This window comes from Lonchura striata, chromosome 2, assembly GCF_046129695.1.
Source record: "Lonchura striata isolate bLonStr1 chromosome 2, bLonStr1.mat, whole genome shotgun sequence".
Lineage (NCBI taxonomy): Eukaryota > Metazoa > Chordata > Aves > Passeriformes > Estrildidae > Lonchura > Lonchura striata.
Window position 1 is genome coordinate 51,674,464 of NC_134604.1, and position 12,527 is coordinate 51,686,990.

Sequence of the window (12,527 nt, forward strand, 5' to 3'; positions counted from 1 at the left end):
TTGTGGTGGTGCCCTTTGCCTTCAGAGAGGAAGAAGAGAAGAAGATTTCTGTTCTTGGACCCTTGGCCCCAGGGGGAAATGGGGGGGACTGTGGTCCCAAAAATTAAAAGCTGAACTGTTGTTTTTTTCCTCTTGGCAAAGCATCTTTGAAAAGAAAAATCCTAAGAGCATTCTGTCCATCCATGCACTGTGGTGAGGCCACTGTGCATGGAAAGGAGAGTTATCACCATGGCAAATTCTTCTCCGGGTGGTGCCATATGTGACATGGAAACACAAGAAGTGTCAGTTGGGGGTCTATGGCACAGGAGAGACTCCTGTTTCCCTTGATGGACTGAGTATTGATTATCTGAAGGGTGAGAACCTGATTGGGGTCCAAGCTGTGTCTCATTGTGGTTTGTTGGAATTGGGGGGGGGGGGGGGGGTTGTGAGGAGGAATGTTTTGAAAAGTTTTCATTTTGGATTTAGTGTGTGTTTTTCTTTCTTTTTCTTTTATGGTAGTAGTAGTTTAATAAAGTTGTTTTTCCTTTGTTATTAAGCTTGGGTCTGCTCTGTTTCCTGATCGCATTTCACAGCATTTAATTGAGAGATTGCATTTTCATGGGGGCACTGGAATTGTGCCAGTGTCAAACCATGACAGAGTTTATGTCCCAGATGTGCCCTGGCTCCATGTTAGAATTAAATCTGATAATTCACTATTCCTCTTTCAGTTCCTATGTTTTTATAGAAACAAACACGTATGTCAAAGCATTAACTGGAAGGTAGCTATTGGAGGGACCAGGGCTCTAACCTGGACACTTGGTGGATCAGCATATCAGGTCACATCCTCACATTATTGACATGAGCTGCACATCACAAATATCATTTTGACGTATCTCAAGTTAAACTTCTGGAGGCACCTACCTCTCTCCATTGATTGTAAATTAACAGAATTATAGAACCATTTATGCTGGAAAAGACCCTTAGATCATCAAGTTGAACCATTAACCCTGCACTTACACACCCACCATAAAAACATTTCCTGAAATGCCACTGCTACTTGTTTTCTGTATATCTCCAGGAATGAGGATGCAACCACTTCCCTGGGCAGCTTATACCAATGCTTGACAACTGTTTCAGTGAAGAAATTTTTCCTAATATCCAATCTAAACCTCCCCTGGCACAAGTGAAGGCCATTTCCTCTTGTTGATCACTTCTTACTTAGGATAAGAAACTCACCCTACCTCACTACAACCTCCTTTCAAGTAGTTGAAAAATGCAGTAAGGTCTCTCAGCCTCCTTTTCTCTGGGATAAACAACCTCAGGTCCCTCATATGACTTTTCTCTAGAGCCTTCAGCAGCTTTGAATCCAGTCTGACTACTTCAGACTCAGAGGTCTGAAGGTAATCAAACACCCCTTGAAATTCCCTAGATATCTTTCCTGACTGCCACGTGTCTTTTATCATCTAAAAGCCTCACACAGCTGTTGGAAGTCATCTGGAAATGCAAAATCAGATATCTAAGGTCACATTGCCATCAAATGCCTAGGAATTTAGAAATCAGTTGCTCCATATAAATCCCTCTGGTTCGAGATAGCTGGCTCCCATTTCATAGTTTTACCTCCTGCTGAATGTGTGGTACAGCAAATGTGTGATATAGCAAATAATACACCATGCAGATAATATATTTAAGCATATACATAGATATACATTAAAATTCTTATAGATTTACATATAGCCAAAGATTTTAACTAATATATATTTTTCAAATTCTGTAAAGTGATTGGAATTACAGAATTATTGTAATAATATATATTTCATTTTTGTAATGAAGCTATGTTACATATTTGGGATCAGTAAGAGGTGTTTTGGTTACCTCAGTAACATGGGCTTCAAGTCTTTCTATGACACACAGAAAAGAAAACTGCACCAGTACCTGTAGGAGAGCAGGTCATAAATACAGTCCTTCTGAAACCTGTAGTATTTCCTTGTGCTTATAATTTATGGGATTACATTTTCAGGAAAACGTAAAACTTAAAATTTAATCTCATAGACAAGGTTTAGTATCCAGTCAAGGGTCTCTTATGTTTGGTTTGTTTGGTTTGTTACATTCTGGATTCATCAACCCCTTTTCTGAAGACAGCTGGCAATAAGGAAAGATTTAATTTTGTTTATATGTCTTTCAGACTAGAAGAAAATCATTCCTTCTATGCCTCACCAATTTCTTGGACTATTTCCAGCTGTAATTTTTCTATTACCTTTCCTCATGCATTTTGACCATTCTTCTCAGTACCTAAGTCTAAATATTCTTTGTAACAGTTTATAGTTCCTTGTCTTCTGAAACTACTGTCCTAAATTAAAAACTTTCTATACAAATGTTTGTTTTCTTAAAAATCGTGGAAGTTACTAAGCCTACCACAACCCCTTCTGTGTGAATATCTTGTGAGTCACATATCCTGTACACAATATATTTCAATTAAAAAAAATACCGGTTCTGTGAGAGTATTTTATACTTAACACCTTACCTCAAGAAAATCTGAAATAGGGAAACTGTTGTTAATTTAGGAAAACTATTTGATAATGTAAGCAACATAAACACCTACACCCAGAATATAGGTTTTTCACATATTGGAGGTGATACTAATGTTATTTTCTTTGATTGGATGGATATCACAATAGAAAAAAAAAGTTATGTATAATTCACATAGATAGGCTTATATACTATCATCTATATTTTAAAAAAGTTGGATTTTTAGGTTTCTCTAGTTTGGGAGCTTTGAGAGAGAGTTGTATTTTAGGGTTTTTGGAAGGATCTTGTTTGGTGTCCGTGGAGAAATTATGCTGTTTTAAGGTATAGCTTTAAAAGAATTATTTCTAACAGATAGTAGTGCACAAAATCTTCTCATGTTACATGGCTTCACTAACTGATAGACAAAAGTATCTTGAAAGATCTTATCTAAAATACTTCTCTGGCAGTAAGAGTGAAAGGTGCTTTTGTGGAGTTATAAGATGCTTAGTGTGAGAAGATAGACCTAACAAGTAGAAGAAGATTTTAAATCTATCTTAGGAATTCCATTGATATGCCTTCCTATTTAATTTTCTGGCCATTACATAAAAATTGTTTTCCACTATGGAATAATCTGCAGATATCCATTGTTACTCTTTTGGGTAGTGTTGTTAAATAAAGCTTTTTCTCTGATAGAATCTGTACCTAGTCAGAACTTTGTTTATTTAAATTATGCACATGCATAAAGTAAGCATACAGATTTATGCTTTGTGTGACCCTTTTAACTCTCTGTACTTGCTGTTAAGTTGTATATTTTTCCATAGGAGCACTGTAACTCATAAGAAAATGACTAACGCTGAAAACCCAGTTAAGTCTCAAAAATAGGCATTAGTTTTAAGGCCTGGCACTCCTTTTGGGAAATCAAAGTTTTTATTGCCAGATAAATTAGTGCTTCAAAAGTATGAATACAGATGCTGTTTTCAAATTTGTCACAATCTGTCTTCCAGCAGAAAGAATTTATACTGTATATAGTAATGGAAACCAGAAAACTGCATATTTCACTAAATTGCAGCTGTGTAGGGAAGATTTATATGGTTGTTTTGTGTCAGAGAAACATATAGGTCTGTCAGTATTCACTTCAGTATTCCACACAGGATCTAGAATTCTTATTTAGAAGTTACTTTATACTTTTTAATAGAATAAATAAACTACAGCACTCTTTGTTGAGAAAGTCATACATAATAACTATGTTTATCAATGTTTTATTGCAGAAGATGACTGTAGTAATTGTGTTATTCTCACTACAGCTTGACAGAGAGTATCTAAGAATTTCAGTCGTAACCCATTTTCATAATTCCTAAGTGTCCACTCAGTGCAGTATTAAATGTTTTAGAGGACTTATATCATCCTAGGTAATCCTGGAAGAAATGCCTAGACTAAGTGTCAAAGTCATAGTTTTATTTTTATTATAATCGAGTTCATTCATTTAGAGATTGAATATTCTCAGATAACAGAAAGCTGAACCCAGACAGCAAGTTTCTTTTTGCTTGCATGCCTTTACATAATGGAGTCCTACTTTTCTTTTTTTTTTTTTTCTTTATTTTTTTTCTTCCCTACTGTCAATTCCCTTACAGCAGCCAGCCTTCAAAACAAGAGCTAACACTTTTTTTGCATTTGTGAAGTATTGGGTCCAATTACTCCCAGCAACAACAAAAAAAAAAACAGAGTTCATTTTAATAGGATTTGTAGTAAAACAAGGCATATAAAAATCAGATGCATAGGCGAAGAATTTTTCATCTTTAATCATTAAGCTACCAGTACAAATTGAGCCCTGCAGTTATTTCATTCCCAAAGGAGAGCAGAGATTTAAAGAATTCAGAGGATTAAATATTTGTGTTTGAGTGAACATGCTAAGTGTTTTTGTGGCTGCTATCATTAAAACTGTATTTCAACACTTTATTTCAAATGCATACAATACACATTCTCTCTAAATGATAGCTTGAAACTCTTACTAGATATGGGGCATTAAGGACACCTCTATTGTATCACTGTCCTTCCCACAGATGCCCATGTTTTTCTAGTTACTAAAATACTGTTACTCTTTGTCAATATAGACAATTTAAACTTATTATTTTCTCCTCAATAGCAAAGAGCTACACACTACAGTCTGTTATTTCTAAGACAACAAAAGTTGTTGTAGTAATATTGTCTGACAAAACTTTGTTCTTCCTTTGAATTCCTGAAAATCAAAATATCTTCTACCCAAGTTATTTTCAGTATTTGTAAATGCCACTGCCACATTTTCCCATGAGAGTGTAAACATAGAACAGGTGAAATTTTATTACACTGCTATTAAAAAGACTAAGAAATTAATAGCAAGAGAACAAAATGCATAACTATTGTGAGAGAAATTAGTGAGAACTTGTCAAATACAAGGCATCCACTTGCAATAAGTCAGTTCAATGTTCTACACATAGGTTTCAACATGTCTTACAGAGTAAATGCTCAATGACAATGAATGCACATTATTTATTTTTTTAAATTTCTGCATATTTAGTATATTTCTGTATGCAGCAAAGATATACCAGGGTCTAAAATAGGTTGCTTGTTCCCCAGATAGCTATAGCACCTGGTGGTCTGCTAATCTAACATTTTGATTTATGTTAAAGCATATTTTTTATGTTCAAAATCTCTTTTTCCTTATGAGTCTTTAAGATATTACTGTGATCATGTTACACCTCTAGTTACATACAAGGTGTGACAAAAAGTAATGATTTTCATGATCTTGTTTCATCCCTTTTATTAAGACTGTTGATTTAGGGAAGGAAGTTAGAAAATACTTCCCATTATAATATATATGCAAATAATCCTCTTATATGCAACATTTTTATATGGTCTTCTCAAAAGCCTGGAGTGTAGAGTGGGTTATATGTAATCTCTCTATCTAAATAAATGACTGTAACATTTTTGAGGGAAATTCATCCCATTATAAAACCATTTACAAGTAGAGAAATGAATAATGCCTTAGCATTGCCAGTTCTGCCCAAAGATTATAAAGGCAGACTGGATCTGTCAGGGTATATATATCTCAGTAATGTTCCTAAACTAAATGCGTATAGGCTGTATATTCAGAACTGCCTTGGCCTGGCTTCCAAGGTTCCCTATTCAGGGTTCCACTTCAGCTATTCAGTTTTCCAGTGTCAACAGTAAAAGAACCCCCAGTAATATTTGGTGTTTTGAACATGAAAAACTGAGACCTGACTAAAAAAATCTGTTATTATTTAAATTCCAGTTCATATATAATCTTTAAAAACTGCTTTGGAAAATGTTCCCCTAAATGTTCATACACTGTCATCTCAGCCACTGTATAGGTATCATGGACAAGAATCTCTAATTAGCAGATCTCTTGAAAAACTTCAGTAATGCACACCTGCAGTAGTATCATCTTTGCCTGAACAGAATGGAAATGATAGGGTTATCCCAATTCATAACTATGAGTTTTTTATAAAGATATCCAGATGGACTGGAATATGTACATGTGTAGGAGGGCAAGTGCAGGGTGTGCCTGAGAGATAGAGAGAAGCTGCAGATGGTGTTTGACTGTTGAACTGAGAATATGTATCTGTAATTTATCTGGAAGATGAGGTAAACAGCACATTAATTAAATTTGCAGATGATACCAAATTGGAATGTGTTGCAAACACCATTGAGAAAAGATACAAAGCAAAGTGACCTAGAAAGGTTAGAAATGTACACAAAACTTTAAAAAGTGATGCATAATCTTGGGAATGAAAGTTAGTATATTGAAAAACAGACCTTAAATAAGCTAGAGATAACTGAAAAACAATAATATTAAGACAATTTAAAGCATGATAAGAGTCATTGTATCACCAGATTTAAATTTTCTCATCTCACCTTGTCACTTTTCTAACTCTTCTCCTCTCATCTTCATTCTCACTTTTTAGTATTTATATTTTTGTTGGTTTTTATTTGTTAGTTTGTTTCTTTGGTTTGGCTTTGTTTGTTTTGATTGGATTTTTTTGTTGGTTTGGGTTTTTGTTTTTTGTTTTTTGGTTTAGTATCTGCTATATTTTTGTTGATGTATTTAAAGTGTGGTTTGTTTCAAGCACAGAAATTTTGCATTCCAACTAGAAAACCACTGTCCCAAATTTTTATTTCACTGACCCAAAGATTTACTGCTACAGCTATAAGCATCTGTGGCATTTTATGAAAACTGTCATTATCTTTGTGATTATATAACTTCTTTATGATCTAAAAGTAAGATTGGATCCTCATCTTATTAAGGCTACCACCATCCCTACTACCATCACCTCTACTGCACAGGAAGGGGTTCCTTTCCTTGCATTTGGTGTAGCCAATGTAAATCTAATGAAACTCAGACAAGTTGTTCTCAGTTTGTATTTAGCTTTGAAGTTTGCTACTTCTATTAAAGAATAAGGAAGAGTTGTAAAATATTTTTTATTTCTTCCATCTGTACTGCTTAAGTAAAACATATCAATTCCCTCTAGAAACAGCATATTAGCTTTGCCACTGTGATTACAATAACATTTTGACAGACAGTGAGTTAAATTTTGAGACTAATTTAATTCCAGAATATCTATAATTTAAAGAAATAAGCATCATTGCCTGTAATTATTACAACCATCATCCAGGAAGTGAGAACTCAATTGTACTTCCTACTCTGACAGAGGATTTGATTTCTATTTGATGGTCAAGTACGAAAATCAGTTTTACAGGAAGTGTTAAAACACAAAACAGGAATAAAATTAGAATAAAGACACACAGTGAAGGAGGAGATGACTTTAGAGTTTAAGGGTAATGACCCTTTCCCTTTTTTTCCAAACGCTTTCCCAGAGCTGCCTTTACCACTCTGTGAGAATTGCTTTCAGCTCTTAAGCTTTCTCCTCCCTGAAATTAAATAAAGTAATAGTTCTGGAAAGTGATATCAACATCCCTAGATAACTTGATTGCCAGGATACCTTTTACCTTTATACTTTTAAGTTATGGCTACATGGTATATTTATCTATGTGACAACATTTGATATACATTACATTTATGTTCCTGGTTGAACAGTAGCATCAGATTACAAAGTACTCCCAATTAATTCAGTTTATCGCTCTTAGTTTTTAAAGATGTAGCAAGTTTGGTTTTTTCAGGATAGGAATAAGCAGAAGTCAGAAATCTTACTAGGAAACAGGTAAGCTGTTTTGCAAGAGAACCCAAAGCATCAGCTGTTGTATGAAGAAGGTATATTTGGTGCTCAAATAATAAATTTCCTGTCTAGTTTCAGATAGGGATACGTGTTTATGAATACATTTTCCACGGAATTACCTTACGTATGCTTTCTTAATCAAAGTGAGAAACTGAGTCAGACGTTACCTTTTGTCCACTGCTGGGTATCCTGTCCTCATATTCTTTTTATAATCCTCAGGAAATCCATAGCTTCCTGAACACTGAGAAGGCATCTGCCTCCTTTTTTTTTCCCTCCTTCTCTAAGAAAATATCTTTGTCTGGTGGAGCTTACACATAAATCTCCTAAACCCAGTGTGGTGCATAGACAGAGACATTTTTCAGGGTTTCAAGGTCCTCTTCTACAGGAATTCTAGCATTCTAAAATTCTCTTAAAATCCCAACCAAATGCCATTACAAATGACACCATGATGAAAAGTTATAACAGAAAACCTCAATAACAAATCCCAAGATTTTTCAGAGTGATTGGCAAATGCTTAAAAGAGGAAAAAATATCCCTGAATTGTTGGCAAATGTTAAGACCAATATACTTGGAAATATTATACATAGACTGCAACATCTTGAGTAGTGGAAAAGCATGTATCCATAGTTCAAAATGTCTGGATTGTTTCTGAGCAGGAAGAAAGACAAAGATTTAGAATCCATTTTTATTGATTTGTTTGCAGAATGCATATTGAGTTTTTCCTGTCACATATGCAGAGTGATTCAACTTCCAAGAACAAGTAAGTGAGCAGTCATATCAAGAGACCGTGTTTTCATGTTCCATTGTTGAAGACTAAAATAAAATGTTCTGGTTATGACTTTGAAGCCATTTATAATGCTTTACACAACTTAACAGAACCCCAAGACAATTATATATATATAAACCATTAAAAAGTCAAACATAATGCAACTAATAAAAATTTATAACCATATAATATTGTATAACCACTAGAGCTTATATAAAATATAAGCATTTCACAGCAGAATATAATCCATTTGATCTGGAAGCTGTAAGGATCTAAGCAAAGAAATTCTGGCTCACAAAGGCCAAAAATACCAAAGGACTAGAAATAGTCAGAATACCTTCCCCAAAAAACCAAAACCCAATACAAAAACCAAAAGGGAAGACATTCTCATTTTTGAGAGGAGCAGGAGCATTTGAATAAAACACTGTACACTGGTGAAGACAACTGGAGAATAAATAATATACAGTAACTTGATCTGCAACTTGACTTAAAGAGCTCTGAAAACTAATCAAGTTCAGCTCAGTGTAATGTCAAGTACCACAGATATTAGTGCTAAATATATGTAAACATTATCAGCTTTACAGTACTGTACACTGAGATATAATTTAAGAAATCTAAAAGAATAAATGTTTTGCCTTCATAATTGTGTTGGTAATGCACTACAAAAAGTAACCAGTAACAAAGGTGTTGCTGATCAATTAATTTAGTAAAGTTTAAAGTTTCAAACTGGTCTGTTTTATCAAGCTTATGACATCATTATAAAGTCTAAGTTTTCGTGAGTGTGTGTGTATATATACATATGTATACATTTATTTAATGGAAATACTTCTCCCCCAATAGACTAACAGAATATTTTTCTTTGAAAGACTGGAGTTATTCACCTTGCCTCCTTTTACTACCATTGCGTTCTCTTCCCTTTACTCTCATTACATTTTCCCTGAAATTGCATTTAGCATTAAGCAATAAAGTTTTGGTAAGAGTATTCTCAGTATCCCTTTGGTTAGCCTTGAGCTTTCTGTTGCTTTGCAGCATGACCTTCTATTTTTGTGTGCATATGAAAGTTGTTTTGAACAGAGATAAAATCTCAGAGATAAAAAAAGCAAGATAATATTGCAGAGATATATTAAGAAATTAAAATCTTCCTTTATTAAATGATTATCTGGTTTAAAATAACTACAAGATAAATGCTGAAAATCTAATAATTATCAGCAATTTATAATCACAATCATAGCTTCACTATCAGTTCACTGAAATAATTTTAAATTATTTTCTTTTGAGCTGTTAATGTCTCATGAGTTTTCCAGTGTCTGATGGTAAAAGTTTGCAAGATAAATATATTTTCCTGTAATAGACAAATAGACAATAAATTTTATCAGATGACAGATTACATGGTGGTGAAAATAATAACAACAAAAAAGATTCAATAAATCAAACTTTTTTTTTAAACTTTGTTTTCTTTCAGCATCACTGACTATAGGGGAGTAATCTGTTTTTAAAGATCTTTAAACTTATGGGTGGCACAAAATGGTTCTACGTTGTTTGGTTTGGTTTCTTTTTTTGTCTTTTCCTGGGATTTGGTTTTGGGTTTTTTGAGTTATTTTGTTAGTTGTGGGATTTTTAATTTTTTAAAAAATCTGCATACTTAGACCCTCTGCTGGTGACCTGAATGGAGTTGTGCCAATTTACATTAACAGTGTTGACACATATTTGGCTGCGGATTAAACTAATGCATTTTTCATCTCATACATCTGCCCCAGCCTGTTATCAGAGGCTGCTGTCCCTATGGCAAGGGTAGATGAATAAAAACCTATTTCTTAATCAAGGCTAACCTATTAAAGAGAGTTGAATTCAGCATTATCTTACCTTAATGCATCTGGCTGTAAGTTCAAGAAAACTCTGAGGATCAGTTTAGGTCTTCCTGTTCCTGTGATGGCATCTTCCACAAGTGGAATAGGCAGCTAGAGGTTGGAGACAGATTCAAATGTCAAATTTCAACATGCTGCAATTTTTTCTTTCTGACATGAAGTTTGCTTTAGGAGAAAGTCTACTTGCAGCTGCTAGGGATGGATGGCTTCTGTTCCTCACAAGTCTGCACTGTTCACATTTCTAACCCTTCTTTGGTGAGAAATAAAAACCAAAAAACCAAAACAAAACAACAACTCCCCCCCCCAAAAAAAAACTACCAAAAACAAACAAACAAAACCCTGAACAAAAAAACCAACAAACCAACCAACCAACCAACCAACAAAATAACCCCCAAAACCCAGCCAAAAAGCCAAGCTAACAAAACACATCAAAACTGAGAAAGTATTAAGATTATGTCAAGAGAGAAGTTAAAAATGAAAGCACACATCCCACTACTGTGACTTGAGCTATAAAAAGTTTTAATATTTGATGAATCTTTAAAATGTTGTTAATTTTCAAAATTCATCTCTATTTGATTCTATGTTAGACATTAATTCTCCTATATAAACTGCACAGTGATATGGAAGCAAATAGATCCTTAAGCAGGAGAAATATCTTTTTTGTTAAGTAAAAATATGACTTTTCAGAAATAAAAGTAAGCAAATAAGGCACGAGAAATTATTCTGAACCCTAGAAAAGCATTAGGGGTTATTGTATGAATTTCTCTTAATATCAACCTCATTAAAAGCTGACTGGTTTAGTTTTTACAGTATTCTAAATAAAACATACTGAATTATATGAGAATGTGAGAGGATTCTGAATAATTCCCTAGGTAGTGAAAATACATTTTCAATATTAAATTCTCATATATAGTGCGATGGAATTTTACCAATCTTTCCAAAACACTGTATTGAGGGGAAAGAAAAAGCATGAGAAATATCCTCTTGACAGGTATTGAGATGAAAAGCATTTGAAAAATGCTGCTTTGAATGAAAATGCCATTCCAGCCCTAGCCATAACACCATGTTTCCAGCTCTACAGTCGCTTGCTTCCTCGTGAATATCCTCCTTCCTTTGAACACAAGTCTTTTATTATTCATTCAGCAGCCTTCCCAGGATGTTTGTTAAAACACAAGGAGGCATAAGGATTTTAAACAATAAATAAGTCACCTCAATACCACTTGGCTGTAGATTAAACACAGAGGTCACTGAAAGTAAAAACAAGATTTGACCTTCACTATTTCAGTACACATTGAGCAGGGCAATGCAGAGCAATGTGAGCAGGCAGTCTGAGCAAGCATCAGTGCAGCTTGCAAACAGCAGAAGAAGGTGCCTGTGCCATAGTCATCCACAGCTCTAGTGGGGCAGCCTGCATATTTTCAAACTGAATTTTGCTTTTATGTTTCATTCCCTATATTGGTGTAAGTGACTGTGAACTGGAATATCTGAAGAATGGAAGTAAAGCAGGGTTTCTTTTTTTTTAATGTAGTATTTTTTTGTTCTAAATGTCTTGAGGTAGTTTTTTAGTTGTTAGGGATTTTTTTCCTACCACTCTTGCTCAATGCCTGGTCACAGAGAGCTAAGAACACAAATGTTGCAAATAGTTTTGTCAAGTTAGAATTGTTATTGTTGTACCTATATAATATCAACCGTAATTCTACCACCCAGAATATTCTTTAAATAAATTCATACATAACACAGTACTGTACATATTGTAAGTATTTGATTTGAATATATTCCTGGAATGCAATACAGTTTATTGTTTTTTTTTTTTTTTTGATTAATATATCTTTCTATGTTTCAGAACACACAGTAAAGGTAAATGCTTCTCTTGATAATTGCACCCACACATGCAGAAAAACATTGACAACCTCTTTGAATGATTATTCAAGACAGAGAGCTTTCCTTTTGACTTGAGAGTCTGTAGTGGGTAAAATTTCCTGACTTCCGGATTTCTTGGCTTGCCAGAGAGCCAGAATGGCTCTATAGGCTGCAGTGGGGATACTTGGTCTGGTATGGTCTTCCATGTACGGCAGGGGAACCTGATCCACGGCCTGGACCACATTCTCCCCTCCTTCTTCTTTCACTTTGGTGCCTACAGGGCTGTTTTTGTCACATTTTCTTACTCCTCTCACAACTGCT